General features: G+C 53.0%; 1 pseudogene; it reads left to right on the top strand.

Annotated features, from left to right (window-relative positions):
* The first annotated feature begins 667 nt into the window (after positions 1 to 667).
* On the top strand, positions 668 to 13891 carry LOC112311633 (rab-like protein 2A; annotated as a pseudogene).
* Positions 13892 to 15610: the final 1719 nt, after the last annotated feature.

Raw genomic sequence — 15610 nt, 5'->3', positions numbered from 1 at the left:
AATAAGATAAAACCCACGTCTCTCCAAATGCAAACTTCAACCTTTTACCAAACCAAGCACTGATAGGCCAAAAGACAGAGCGAACAAAAAGGATGCTGACCTTGCAGGGCAGACGTCCATGATCTCTCACTTGCAACAGGTTCAGGAGTTAGCATTGTCTCGCCGTTCATTCCTCACCGGCAATTTTTCAAAACTGTGGGGGATTAAAAAGCAATTATTTTCCTCAAACCTTGTCCGCTCTAACACCTGTGGGATAATAATCAAAATAACATAATCTGATCAATACAGGATATTCCACATTTCATATATGCATGAGCACAAACGAAGACCAGACAATGAAGTGATAGCAGGGATAAAGGACATATGGGAGGATGGGGAAACAGGGTCTTATAGAGATAAAATGGGTGACAGGTAATTGATGAAAAGTGCAGCATTCATGGGATGTTACTTTTTGGGAGGCATTCCTACAAACTACTCAACACAAAGTAAAATAATAAACTCTTCCAAACTTCATGACTGTGATCAGTCAGTTGAGAAGAGGTTACTTTGCTAAAATTATTAAATCTTGTGGCAACAACAGCAGACACGGCCTGAGAGAGCAACCGCCTGCCAGCAGGGCCTTGCATCGCACAGAGGGTCAGAGGACTGAGTGTCCCTGTCCAGTGCAATGCGGACCATCCTCCTCTGCCTGCAGCCAGCAGGGGGCAGCGGATCCCGCGAGTGCAAGGCAGGTGACTGTGAAGCCACAACTGGGAGGAGAGGCCCGGCCACACAGGTGGGATGATGAGATTTGTCATCTCACCTGACACATGAGATGGCAGCAGAGAGACACACTTGGGACAATTTTCAAAGGGACCATCCTGTGCTAAGGCAAGTTTTAACAATTTTCAAAGGACTGAAATTATAGACAGTATGTTTCTTTCTGTCGTTGCTGTTAATATAGAAATCAGGAACAAAAGGTAAATAGTAAGTCCTGATATTTAAGTTACTAAATACACGTCTAAATAACATTGCAGTCAACATTCATTGATGTTCTAACTACACTCAATCATTTTTCCTGCTCACCTGCCACTAACATGTTATTCCAGAAATGCCCACGAGATGGCAACAGAGACGCACACTGGAACACTGTACTATTTGCTTGGCCAAAAGGTTCATTCGATTTTTAGGTAAAGACACAATGAAAGAGACGTTTTTCGTTTTCACCAGTGATGTCATTGAACAATGTATTCACCGTTTTGTCCCACTATTCTGCAATCTTTCAGGCATCTTCATAATTCCATCTTCCCAAAAGTTTTTATCTTTTGGCCAAGCCGATACAAAGCTAGTTTCAACCAGCATTGCAGCAATGAAATTATATACAACGTGCTTCTCTGAGTGCTCCTATTGCACTTGAGCTAGAATTCACTAAAAATGCGTGACTGGAAAGTCCTTACATTGGGTAGTTAGGGAATACACTCCTCAACAACCTCAAAAATAAAGCACAATTTCAATTACAAAATACACTGAATGGTGAGAACCAAGATGGCGGCGTAGGTAGACACACTGCGCCTCCTTGCACAACCAGATCTGACAGAAAATCGAACAGCAAGGAAGTCCGACACCAAGTAGATAAAAAAAGAAACATTCATCCAGACCGGTAGGAGGGGCAGAGACGGGCACCTGGGCTGAGAGGACTTGCGTGGCCGTGGCGGGACGGAGACTGGCGGAGTGTGGGATCAGCGGGGCAGGCAGTCCGACCACTAGCAGACCCTGCCGCCCCACATTCGCACACAGATAAACCGAGAGGGCCGGACTCAGACTGGCGGAGAACGGGGCAGGCTGAGCAGCGGGTAGCACCCCGCGGCCCCACATTCACGCATAGATAAACCGGGAGGAACAGCGGGGAGCGAGCAAAGCAGACGGTGCAACCCAGGGCTCCAGCACGGGGAAATAAAGCCTCAAACCTCTGAGTGAAAACGCCCGTGGGGGTTGGGGCAGCAGCAGGAGAAACTCCCAGCCTCACAGGAGAGGTCATTAGAGAGACCCACAGGGGCCTAGGGTGTGCACAAGCCCACCCACTCAGGAATCAGCACCAGAGGAGCCCAATTTGATTGTGGCTAGCGGGGAAGTAACTGAAAACCGATGAAGAGTGGAGCAAGTCCCATTGCTCCCTCTGGGCCCCTCCCCCACGTACAGCACCACAGAGCAGCTACCAGCGTTACCCCACCCCGGGGAACACCTAAAGCTCCGCCCCTTTAAGTAACAGATGGGCCAAGACAAAAAAAAAAAAAAAAAAAAAGGCCCAAATGACAGAACACTTCAAAGCTCCAGAAAAAATACAACTAAGCGAGGAAGAGATAGCCAACCTATCAGATGCACAGTTCAAAACACTGGTTATTAAGACACTCACAGAATTGGTTGAATTTGGTCGAAAACTAGATGAAAAAATGAAGGCTATGCTAAGAGAAACAAAGGAAAGTGTACAGGGAACCAATAGTGATGCGAAGGAAACTGGGACTCAAATCAACGGTGTGGACCAGAAGGAAGAAAGAAACATCCAACCAGAAAAGAATGAAGAAACAAGAATTCGGAAAAATGAGGAGAGGCTTAGGAACCTCCAGGACATCTTGAAACATTCCAACATCCGAATTATAGGGGTTCCAGGAGAAGAAGAGGAAGAACAAAAATTTGAAAATTTATTTGAACAAATAATGAAGGAGAACTTCCCCAGTCTGGCAAAGGAAATAGACTTCCAGGAAGTCCAGGAAGCTCAGAGTCCCAAAGAAGCTAGACCCAAGGAGGAACACACCAAGGCACATCATAATTACATTACCCAAGATCAAACAGAAGGAGAGAATCTTAGAAGCAGCAAGAGAAAAGGACACAGTTACCTACAAAGGGGTTCCCATAAGACTGTCAGCTGATTTCTCAAAAGAGAACTTACAAGCAAGAAGGGACTGGCAAGAAGTATTCCAAGTCATGAAAGGCAAGGACCTACATCCAAGATTACTGTATCCAGCAAAGCTATCACTTAGAATGGAAGGGAAGATAAAGTGCTTCTCAGATAAGGTCAAGTTAAAGGAGTTCATCATCACCAAGCTCTTATTATATGAAATGTTAAAGGGATTTATCTAAGAAAAAGAAGATAAAAAATATGAACAGTAAAAATGACAGCAAACTCACAATTATTAACAACCACACCTAAAACAAAAACAAGAGCAAACTAGGCAAACAACTAGAACAGAAACAGAACCACAGAAATGGAGATCACATGGAGGGTTATCAATAGGGGATTGGGAGGGAGAGAGAGGGGGAAAGTACAGAGAATAAATAGCATAAATGATAGGTGGAAAATAGACAGGGGGAGGGTAAGAATAGTGTAGGAAATGTAGAAGCCAAAGAACTTATAAGTATGAGCCATGGACATGAACTATAGTGGGGGAATGTGGGAGAGAGGGTTGGGCAGGATGGAGTGGAGTGAGGGGGGGAAATGGGACAACTGTAATAGCATAATCAATAACTATATATAAAAAAAGATGGTCTAATAGCTATTACATATTAAAATTTCATTACCCCAAAATGTCTTTTTTAGCTGTTTTTGTTTGTTAGTTTTGCTCAATCCAGGATCCAATAAAGATCAAACATTTTGGTTGTAAAAAAAAAAAAAAATACGCTGAATGGTGAGAAAGATACTACATACCAAAACTTATGGAAAACTTCTTCACCCTTAAATGCACAGTATCAAATATAAAAGCTGAAGATGTACAAGTTTTGTGCCCATACTTAGAACCTAAAATAGTGAATTAAATCCAGAGAAAGTAGACAGAAACGTGCACGTCGACATATCCACACGTGTATGTACATAAAATGATAGCAGTTCTGTTTAACTCTTGGGGGAGAATTGTGAAAAACTTTTTTCTCACTGTTAAAGTAAGCACCAACAAAGTCAATTAAAAATGCTTTTCCGGCACACTTGGAGCTTTTTGAAAAATGACTATAGTTAGCTATAAACCAGGTTTCAACAAATGTCTCACAAACTATTTATTGCTCTCTTTGCCATTGATCTGGAAATCAGTCACAAGGTAACTAGAAAGTCCCTATATTTAGATGTTTGAAAACACACTTCTAAATACATTCCCAAAATAAATCACAGTCAGACTGGGAAATAATTTACATAGAAAAATAATAAAAACCCTGCATACCAAACCAAGATCTTTCTGCTGTCAAAAATGATAAAAGCCTCAAATTGTTTCTCAACCAAAGGTGACTTTTGCTCCCCAAGGGGGCTTGAGGCAATGTGCTGAGTCATCCTAGATTGTCCTGAGGGGAAGGGCAGCCAGGGTGTGGGCAGTGAATAGAGGTACTGAATGCTAATAAGCACCTACAATGCAGAGGACAATCCCCCAGGAGAATGAATTATGTGGCCCAAAAGGTCCATAGTGCTGAGAGTGACAAACCCTGTTCTGTATCCTGAAGAGTCCCTTAGAATACAAACAGCATGTCCCTCTGCATCCTATGTCTGAAATGCTACCTTTCTTGGAACAGGAAGCATGGAAGCTAAAAGTTAAAGAATAAAAAAGGCCAGCCATCTGACAAATGTCGGGGAGAAGTGTCCCAGGCAATAGATCTGGAGGCAAAGGAAGACCCCTCCACTTAGGAGCCCGAATCACACTGTGATTAAACACAGTACTCGTCTGAGGATCCCTGCTTCTCTCCACTGCTCCTATGTCACTGTAATAACTTCTTCATAATGTCACTTAGAACAGAGATTCTTACTCTGTTACATTCCACATTTCACCGTCTCAAGTTTTCCTCTTGAAAAATGTGGACATTTGCCACACTCTGTGTTCCTCAGATTACCTCCCCAGGGCACATTCCCTGTAACAAAATACTTCGGATTTCTAGAACACCATGCTTCCAGCCCCCAAACTCCTTTAAAATGCTAAGAAGGATGTTACTATTTTATTGAGTATGTATGACTAACAAAGAAAATTTTTCTATCTCCTCACATTACCTCACTTCCTGTGTTCTTTCGGGCTTTAACTATTTCTAGGTCACCTACAGCTACAACCATTTAACGATCATTATTGCATGAGAGCATGTTTACCTTCATAACTCATGAGAATCCACGGAAAAGTATCACAAATAGAATTTAGTGCAGTGATGCGAAAATAACATGCAGAAATAGTAAATTAAAGATACAATTTTTTAAAAAGACTGAATATCAACAAAACAGGTGAAAAAAAACTGGGAATAAACTTAACAACAATGTATAGGATGTGTATGAACAAAACTGGAAATTGCTACCCAATAACAGAAACTAACAAATGAAAAATATCATCTTCTTTTGGGGTTAAAAAATGGGTATCATTGTATATCCATGGACCAAAGTTATCTATAACTGAAATATGATCTAGATAAATATAGAAAAGTGGTCCCACAGTAAGTGGTCAGCTAAACTGGGACCTGAGACATGTACCCCAGAAACAGTCTGGCCCCCCTTTTCTGCTCCCCACAGCAGGGCTGTATCTGCCCTCCCCCCCTCCCCCCACCTCATAGCCCCGACGCAGCTCAGCTCCTGTCCCTGGTTTGCGTTGCTTGCATCACATTAGGCTGTGAGCAACACCTCGGGACCACGGCGACCAGAGACCAGCAGCAGCCGGCAGCACCTAACCTCCAGTCTGCATGGTTGCTCATCTCTCCACCAGAACGGCCAGCCCCCCACGCCCGCCAGCCAAAATTCCCCTCCCACCCAACCCCACCAACATCTGTGGCCCCCTCTTGAAACAGGGTGCAGCCAAGAGGAGGGCCCCAAGAAGGGATTTGGAATGGGGTCCGGAACTCAAGGTGTCCAGGAAATATTAGAAAAATATATATAGGATGTCCTCACCCCCACAAGCCTGAGCACGGGGAAGGGACACATGGAACAAGGCCATTCAGAGCTATTTTGGGTAGCAACAGCTTTGCAGCTAACCCCTGGCACAGTCATTTAACATATCTATAACCTTTAACTGGTTTCATGGAAAATGTTAAATAGCTGTGGGCATGCTTTGAGCCAGGGGGATGGGAGGGAATTCCACCCAAGATATAACTGGGAAGCAACTCCCCCTGGTTACAGAGCCTGTGTGAGAGCTTGGAGAGGATTGGCTCCATGCTATGGGGCCACACCTGCCCGGACTTACTGTGGCAGCCCAGTCAAGATGGAAGGATACAGGGATGCTGGCAGGTGTAACTGACTGTAGGAGGAGTCGGAAATGGGGCTGCAGAGGAAGACGGGCACTGGGATTTAAACCGAGGTGCAGCAGCCACAGAGAGAGAGGACCACGAGGTTTTGGGGTGAAGGGGTAGGATCATGCAGCTTTGGCAGAGTGAATAGGGAGGACCGTGTGGTTTTGGAGTGCTTCTTTTTGCCATGCGGCTTAGGCAGCAGGAGAGACTTTGCTGGGAAGAGAAGGGGAGAAAGGACTCTTGCAGGTGGGCCGTGAGAAGGTGCCACATGGCTTTGGATTAACTGGAGATTGCAGCAGCCACACAACTGATGGTTCCGGGAGCCTGAACCACGGACTTCTGCTTCTTTTCCTGAGATACGGTACCCCGGAGTAGGTAGAGAGAGAGGGAAGGACTGTGCATCTGTGGGTATTCTAGAGGACTTTACTATTTTAATGAAGAGATTAAGTCATTACTCTGAGTCTGTATAACTTTTAAATAAGTAATTCCTTTTCACCAGTCTCTGGCATTGAGAGACATCTTTCCTCCTGTGGCGGGCATGGCGAACCTAGTAGGTGTGAGGGGGACATGCAGGTAATTTAGAAAAAAAGCCAGCATATCTGGCAGGTTGATTAGTGTTGGGCAACTCCCAAAACCTTAACACACAAGGAGACGGTAAGAGGGTCAAAAGCTCTTGCTAGGAGTGTCACTGTCTGAAGCTGAGGTGATGGTGCTGAAGCTCTCTTCCTAAACCAAACTGTGGCAACTAAACCTCTTAGGAAGAAATGAGATGACAATCCTACGTAATTTCTCAGTCTTCCCTTTCTTAACAGCCAGTTTAAAATCAACCTGCCAAGTGCAAAATGTTGGCCATCTTCATTGCCACCTTTGAAATTTCAAATACAAGTTGTGTGTCCACAAGCTGCATTAGTACATTGTTCCACATTTCACTGACATAATCATTCTGTTCTGAAAATAAGTTACTTTACTTAAATTGTTAAATCTTCCTTAAGTAAATGGTGACGTGCATGTACTCCTCAAATTCACCTCATATTAAACACCTGACTGCTTGCTTATGTGGTGGGGAAACAACCTTTTCTGTGACCTCAGGAATCTCTGGTCTGGTCTAATAATCCAACAGGCATGACACAGATTAGCAAATGAAACCACCAAATTTGAGACGTACAGGAAGGCACAGGAACCTCACAGGGGAGAGTCAGGAACACCACATGCAGAAGAGCATCACGGATAGAACGTAAACTTGAGCATAGAAAACATACTGAGACCGTTATGGCCTGAGGGGCAATGGGGCTTCAAAGTGACCTTGCAAAATGATAGGAGCAGATGCTACCAAAAAGGTGCTATTCCCAAGATGTCCACAAGGTGGCGAGAAAAGAGCATTTCCTGCTGGCCTCGACTCAGATGCTATCCCAAAGATGCACACTAGATGGCGATGTGTACCAGAGTGTGGAAAAGGGTCCCACTGAGAGAGCAGAGGTCCTGCCAAGTCAGCCCTGGGTCCTCTGACTGTTGGAAGTACTAGTACCTAAGAGAGGATGGAGTCCCACAGCATGAGCTCTGGGTCCTCCCCAGAGAGCATAAGAGGTCGTGTCCGGTCAGCTCTGGGTCTTATGAGCTAGGGGCCCCACCTGAGAGTGTAAGGGTCCTGTGACCTCAGGCCTGGGCCACTTGAGTGTGGAGAGGACCACAGGACAGAGGGGCGTGTCCTGACACCGCACGCCTGTGTCCGGTGAGGGTTGAGAAAGGCCCCTCCCTGTGAAATGGAAGTGTCCTGACCCTTCCCTTTGAGCCTGGTGACTGTGGGGAGGGAGGGGTCTCACTTGAGAGGACGGGGTGGGGGGGGCCGCCACTTCAGCTCTGGGTCCCGGGAGCCCGCAGACAGCCCCCCTCTGGCAGGACGGGGCTCAGCCGCACCGGCCCTGTGGTCGTGAGGTGCGCAGAGGCTCTGGGTCCGTGGCTGCGGGGAACACCACGGCCTGTGAGTGTGACGGGTCCTGTCCCATCGCCTGTGCGCTGTGGGTGCGGGAACAGGGGCCTCCCGGAGAGAACTGGGGGTGCTGTCACTTCAGCCCTAGGCCCCGGGGTGGCAGGGAGAAGCCCGGCCAGGGAGAGGAAGCTGTGGTTCCGCGTCAGCGCTGGCTGCTGTGAGCAGGAGGAGAGGCCCCACCTGAGAGGACAGCTGGTGTTCTGACATCAGCCAGGGTCCCAGAGAGAGTGGGGGATCTGATGTGGGATAGTCGGGGGTGCTCTCACCACCTCGGGGTCTTGTGGATGTGGGGTGGGGCCCTCACTGAGAAATCAGGGGGCCCTGCCATCTGAACTCTGGGTCCTGGGAGTGTGGGAAGGGGCCTCTCCCTGCCAGGAGTGGGGTCCTGTCACAGTGCAGAGGGCCCCGGCCTGGGAGGGAGAGGCGTCCTGCCTGACAGTAGAGTCCTGTGGGCGTGGGAAGGGCTCCCACCTGACAGAGCAGGGAGCCGGGCACACTGGCTCTGTCCCCTGTGTGTCTAGAAAACTGTCCCACCGGGGAGAAGAGCGGTTCCCATCGCCCCGGCTCTGGGGCCCCTGACTGAGGGGAAGGGTTCCTCCTGGAGACCGGGGGGGGGGGGGGGGGGGGGGGGGGGGGGGGGGGTCCTGTCACATCAGCTCTGGGTGCTATGACCCTGGGGTAGGGTCACACTGGAGACAGAAGAGGGCAGAAGAAGGCGTCAGACACCACTGTGGTCCCAGTTATTCAGCAATGCAGGTCGCAGGCCACACCAGCCCCGAGGACTTCCAGACGCAGTGACTCCTGGCAACAACCGTCCCAACTTTAGCAACGGGGTTGGAGAGGGAGCTACTATCCTCTGGCACCTCTGCCTGACTCCTCGGGTCCACACGCCACCCGCTGCAATTCTGGTGCAATACCGTGGTAGTTAACTTTCATCTTTACGGAGAACTGCTCACCGCGGGTACGGCAAAGAAGACCGTTTCCGTCAGTCATGTCACTTGATCGGACCAGAACTGTCCCCAAACTCTGTCTCAGCCCTTCCCCTGGCCGAGCACGCGGTGAGCACCAGAGTCCCCTGGGGCGGTGGCCGCTCGGACAGGGCCGTTTCTCTCACCAGGGACATTTCTGATGCATAAACGCTGACTCTCCCTACTGGCACCCGAACAGCCAAAGAAAGGTCTGGAGAGGAAAGCGCGCGTGTAACGAGCCTGCTGCCCGGAGGCCGCCCGTGTGCGCGGATCTCTGACTCGGGGGTCCTGGGCTTCTGCGTCTGCACGTGGAAAACGGGTGAATTCCTTCGCTCCTTCACTACAGTCCCCGGACGCCGGTTTTCCCGTTTTTTCTTCTTTCAGAACCAGGAAAGAGAGGGGTGAGCTCGGCGGTCTTGGAGAGCGCGTCCGCGTGAACCCTCAGCCGGCTCCAGCTCCGCAAACCCCCGGACCCGCGCTGCGCCCCGCGCCCCGAGAGAGGCCAGAGGCCGGGTGCGCAGCGTCGTCTGCGGTGAAGGCGCTCCACTCCGCTCTCCTTTCCTTCCCCCGGGGAGAGGACCCCCCAAAGCTGTGTTAGCGCGCGACCCCGTGTCCCGTCTCCCGCCCCATCGCTCTCCCCCCAAACCCTCCTGGACTCTCTCACGGTCTCCGTCACCTGCGCCCACCCGCGGGTCCCCGTCCCCAAACCTCCCTTCTCTGTGTTCCAGCAGAATTCCGCGCGGGCCCTTCCCGCTCCTGCTCCCAAGGTAACCGGTTCAAACCTCCCGCAGGAGGCTCTGGTCCACCCTCTCCTGTCCCCACGGCGCACCAGGGGCCAGTCCTCCTTCCAGACACGCGCCGCCCTCCCCTCCTCCCCGGGGCTTCGCCCCCGAACCCCGACCCCTACCCGCCGGGACCGCAGCCCCGCCTGCACCTCCGCGGTCCTAACCCCCCTCCCTGAGCCCTCCGTCCCTCACCCGACCACGTGCTGGTCCCTCCTCCTCCCGAAGTTCTCGAAGTTCCCGCAGCCGCGTCGCCCGCACCGCCCTCCGCTCACTTTCCTGGGACCTTCGCCCCCGCAGCCCCGCCGACGCCCCTCCGCCCACGCGGGCTCATCCTCGGGGGCGTCCCGGTCAAGCGGCCGCTGGGAGGAAAGAAGGGACGGGCGGGCTTGGGGGGCGGGCCGGACCAGCCGGGCCGTCAGGGCCGCAGGGAGGCCGAGCTGAACGCCGGGCAGGTGTGTCCGCGGCCGCGCGGGCGGTCTCGGGGCCCCGGGAGGGAAGGGCGCCGGGATCAGGCTGTGCCTGCTTTGCAGTAATGTCAGAAGGGGGGGGGGGGGGGGGTCCAGGCTTAGTAATGCGCTCCCTTTGATGCAATTCCTGTTTTAATCCCTAGAAACGGGAAAATTAAACGGCCAATAAGGGAAACCTGTCGCTTCAGTCTGGGAACCTAAACAAAAGGAGTGAGTCTAGGAAAAGCATCGTTAATGAAACGGACCGTAAACTAAGGAAAACACACGCAGACCAACGAGCCATCCGGGGCGCTTCCCCGGCTGCTTCCCCCGCGTGCTCCGGAGTTTCCCTCCCCGCACTGGGCAGGATCAGGGCCTCCGTCTCCCCAGCGCCCCGCCTGTGAGGACGGTGTGGGGGGAGCCTGCGGGACCACGGGTTCTGACGTGTCCGCGGACACTTCACTGATTGCAGCGCACCGGACACACTCGCTGAGACCCAGGGCCGGGAGGGGAAGCAGAAACCTTCCGTCCAGCTCAGCCCAGACTCAGGTGTGACCCCGGGCGAGTCCTGGAGGCCTCGGAGCCGTGGAAAGGGAACAGGGGGAAGTGAGCCAGTGAGGCTTAACCCTAACCCCATAACCTCTACCCTGCACCCCAACCTCTAACCTCTAAACCCAAACCCTGACCCTCTGACTCTGACCCCATACCCTAACCCTGGCCTCTCTCCTGACCCCTGACCCCTAGCCCCTGCCCAGAGCCCTAATGTGAAAAGCAGTTTTAAAACTGAACAAAAAGACACTCGACCCAATTCAAACACGAGGAGAGGACTTGACTGTAGACACTCGTACAAACAAGACATGAAAAGGACAGCAGTCACCTAAAAAGGTCCGTTTTTTAAGATTTTATTTGTTTTATTTTAGAGAGAGGGGAAGGGAGAGAAACAGCAATGTGCAAGAGATACATCAATTGGTTGCCTCTCACACGCCCGCCCCCAGTTGGGGACCTGGACCCCAACCCAGGCCTGTGCCCGACTGGGGATCGAACAGGCGACCCTTCGGTTCACAGGCCAGCGCTCGGTCCACTGAGCCGCACCTGCCGGAGCGGTAAGCATTATCGAAATGAAAATAAAAGCCACAGTGAGATATCCATTCCACAGACAATAGGATGAATACAATCAAGAAATCGAAGGCAAGTTTGGACTAGTATGTGCAGAGGTGAAACCCCCCTTACGCTGCAGGAATGCGAAACAGTTCAACGTGTCTAAGAAAGTTAAACATCCAGTTACCTTTCAACTCAATTTCCCTCCTAGTTATATACTTCCCAAAATTTAAAACAGGTTTCCCACCCGAAATTTGCTCACGAATGTTTCTAACAGCCTAATTCACGTACCAAAGAGGTGGGCACCGCCCAAACGCCCAGGCGCACGGGCGCAGACGGACGGGCTGCACTCTCTCCGCGGGGTGCCGCTCTGTCCAGTGGAGGAAAGGAAGACGACTGTGCAGTGTTGCGCTGCCTGGTGCTGCTGACCAGCAGCGGTCCCTCACAACCTGCACACGGACCACCACGTGGTCCCGCAGGCCGGCTTCCGGGCTCAAGTCCCGGGACACTGAGGACAGGTCTGCGTCTCCGTTCCAGCAGGGCCCAGGGCAGGCTCCCACGCCCGCCTGCCTGTGGGGGCGGGCCACCTGGGCGGCGTGCGGGGACCTGACTCCCCTGAGCTGCCTTCCTCTGCTCACTGCAGGTGTTTGACGTGCAGAGGAAGGTCACCCACAGGAACCTGGGCACCTGGTACCCAGAGCTTCGGGAGTTCAGGCCAGAGATCTGGTGGCCAATAAAATCGACGGTGGGGCCCTCCCTGACTCTGGTGTCCGTGGTCCCCGGGGGCCCAAGACACACCCTTGGTCGCACACTGTCACCTCCCTCCCAGTAAAGACCCCGCTCTCTGGGAAGGGGCCCCATGACCCAGCCTGCCAGCCCGTCTCTTCCGCTTGATGGTCAGTGTGGTATCCTACCTCCTCTCTGCAGCGGACATGAAGATGACCCCAAAAAGCTTCAGCTTTGCCCGAAAGTGCTCCCTGCCCCTGTACTTTGCATTGGCTGCAGACGACACCAACATCGTTCAGGTAATGACAGACGGCAGAGGCAGCCAGTGAGGTGGGGATGCGCAGCTCAGGGGCGGGGCAGCTCCGACCGGCCGGGTGACTGCAAGGGGCGGGGCCCTGGGGATGTAGCTGGCTCTGTGACAAGCAGGGTCCCTGTAACTGTTGACAGAGGGGCTGGTGGGCCCACGGACCACCGTGGAGGCAGGGTGATGGGAAGCAGGTGCATTGAGGGGTGGCCTTGCTGATCTGAGGGGTGACTGCACGTGGACTTAGGACGGGGCCAGTGGGTCCAAGGCCGGCCGAGCCCAGGTCCCTGGTACCCACAGTCGAGGTTTCCTTCCTCCCCCACCTCCCACAGCTCTTCAACGATGCGATTCGATTGTCTGTGTCTTATAAAGAGAATTCCCAGGACTTCATGGATGAGGTTTTTGCAGGAGCTCGAGGTAGGGCAGGCCCAGTGTCAGGTGGGACCCAGGAGTGGCTCCTTGTCGGAGGGTGTGGACTAGAAGGCGGCTGCAATCTGGGGGCAACGGGAGGGCGCGGACCACTGTCACCAGTGTTTCCTGTCTGGACGCAGCAGGGCGGAGGCCAGCTGTGAGTGAAGTCACTGGCTGAATGGCTCTTCCCATTCCCGCATCCCAGGGACGCCTGCTGTGTCCTGGGGCGGGGAAGATGGGCCTCGCGTGCGAGGGGCAGGGGCTCTGGATGGCAGTTCAGGGGTTCGGAAACTTTAAGTCATTTCTATGCAAAAATGCTCTTTGTCCACCTGGGCAGAGACTGGGTGGTGGTGGCCGTGAGGGTGGGAGCCCTGCCCGACCAGCAAAGCGCTGGTTTGTGACGATGCCGCTTGGTGAGCACATCTGTCCCTGCACGTGCAGGTGGGGAAAATGCAAGTTCCGGCAGCTTCCGTCAGCTGAAGGGACAGGCGTAGGATTGTGTCGGAATTACCCGCAGGCCTCATGGAACGCAACCCACAATAAACACTGGGGGCACACAGGGTCGCCGGACACACGGGCGGGCCCGGGAGCAGGTGCAGGTGGAGGTCTGGGCTGCTTTCCTGTCTGGTTTCCCCTTCCTGTCACACCTGCCCTCAGGGGACCTCTCTGGGTTCCTGATCCTGCACCCACCTCTGAAGTCTGAGTGCAAAGGTGCATTTTCAAAACAGACAACACTCTCATGTGGACCAAAGGCAGCATCTCTTTGTGACACTTGCACCCAATTCCAATGAGTCTCAAACCTTCTGATCCCCGGAGGCTGGGTGTGCCCAGAGGCCCTGCTGCACCCAGTGGTGCGGCCCAGCCCCATGCAGCTCAGTGCCCAAGCTGGCCAGCTGCAAGACTCGTGCAGGCTGGACAGCGGGCAGCAGAGGCATGTGAAAGGCCTCCGATGGTGACAGTCAGTGACCTGGCATCATGTTCACAGCACCAAGAGCAGGTGACACCACACAGAGGCAGAGGGACCCAGGACAGAATGGTGCGGGTGTCCAGGCTGACGACAAACACACGCCCCAAGGGGACACGGAGCGTTTATCCCGCACAGAGTTGAATCTCGGGGAGCAGCGGGGACGGCCCTTCAGCGAGTCAGCGAGTCACGCGAAGTCCTGGTGGCTGTGCCGGTCGTTCCTGTGCTTGGACGCCCAGCGAGTGACACTAGGTCGAGGCTCTCAGTGGGAGTCTCTAGGAAACCTACACAGTGGCCCTTTTTGCCTAAAAATGTTTTTGCGACACCTTCACATTTGAATGACGATTTGGGGGACATCAGGTCGCAGGGGCAGCTCCTTTTCTTTGGTGCATTACAGTCCTCCCCCACTACCCCATGTGGCCCGTGGGGATGGTAAGTCCTATGTCACGATGACTCTGACTCCTTTTTGGGGTGACCTGCTCTTTAGCTGACACTTTTCCAGTCTTCCCTCTTTTTTCTGACATTCTTACATTTTACATAACTGTGAATGGGTATGGTTTTCCTCACTGTCTCTCCTTTTGGAATTTTATAGTCTTTCACCTTTGGGACCTGTGAGGACGCTGCCCGTTGGGGTCACATGGGCCAGACCCTCCACCCCAGGAGGCTTCCAGGTGGGCGGGGTCTCCACGGAGACACAGCTGGGCGAGGCTGGGGCTCGGGAGCCCCCCGTGGCCATCTTGAGGCATTGCATGTCCTGCCCGTGGGGCTCTCAGGCAGTTGAGCTTTAGGGGCGGTCCCACCTGCCAAAATACATGTCCCCTCCTCTTCTGCCCCCACCAACTCTCAACGTGGTCGAGTCCCAGTGTGACATCACGTGGCGGAGAGGCCTGCCCTAACAGCGGCCCCACCCCCACCCCGCTCCCCCTGCACCCCGAGGGGCCCACCCGCCGGTGCAGCCTGTCTTTCCGAAGGCCGTCCTCCTGGGAAGGAAGGGTGAGCCCAACCTCCGCGCCCAAAGGCGCCTGGGGCGTGGCCCTGCATGCTGAGGCCTGGCACTCCCCCAGCCCAGCGTCCGCGACCCCTGCTGAGGCGCCCCAGCTTCTCTGCAGTGACCTGTGGTGGCCTAGAAACTGCTCGAGAGTTCTCAGCGCCGATCGAGTTCCCATGCCAGGGAGTGCCAGTGCGGAGCTTCCCCGTGTTCAGCCTTGTGCCATAAAGAATGAATAATACTCTCCATCCTTGCCAAATGTCGCCAACTCGTGGCTCCCGTCGCCCTGATCCCCTGTTCTTGGCCACGTGCACGCAAGGCGCAGCTTTCCCCGGCAAAATCTCGCAGAGCTCAAGGGGATTTGGTGGGCTGGCCAAGGTTCAGCGGACGCACCTGAGCCTATGCACCTGAGCCGACGCAGGGCGTATCTACTTCACCTGCAACCTGCCTTCCCCATTCAACACAGGTTGGGAGTTTCTTTGGGGAACTGGCAGTAAAACAAAGGATCAAACATGGGCATTTACTAGCGTTCTCTCCCAACACAGCACCAAAATGAGAACTCTGACAACAGCAGAACTCTGCTCTTTCCGCCCTCCGGGACTGTCCTCGGCATGTCACATGGGCAGTCCCGACAGGGCCCAGCTCACTGAGGGGAAGCTGTGCTGAAGGCCCAGTCTGACTCCCACCCAGGGGCAAGAAAGCTCGGAGCTCTCTGGCAGGCTG

The sequence above is a fragment of the Desmodus rotundus genome, chromosome 7 (assembly GCF_022682495.2).
Source record: "Desmodus rotundus isolate HL8 chromosome 7, HLdesRot8A.1, whole genome shotgun sequence".
Taxonomy (NCBI): domain Eukaryota; kingdom Metazoa; phylum Chordata; class Mammalia; order Chiroptera; family Phyllostomidae; genus Desmodus; species Desmodus rotundus.
The sequence above is the reverse complement of the archived record's forward strand: the minus strand, read 5'-3'. Positions and strand labels throughout refer to the sequence as shown.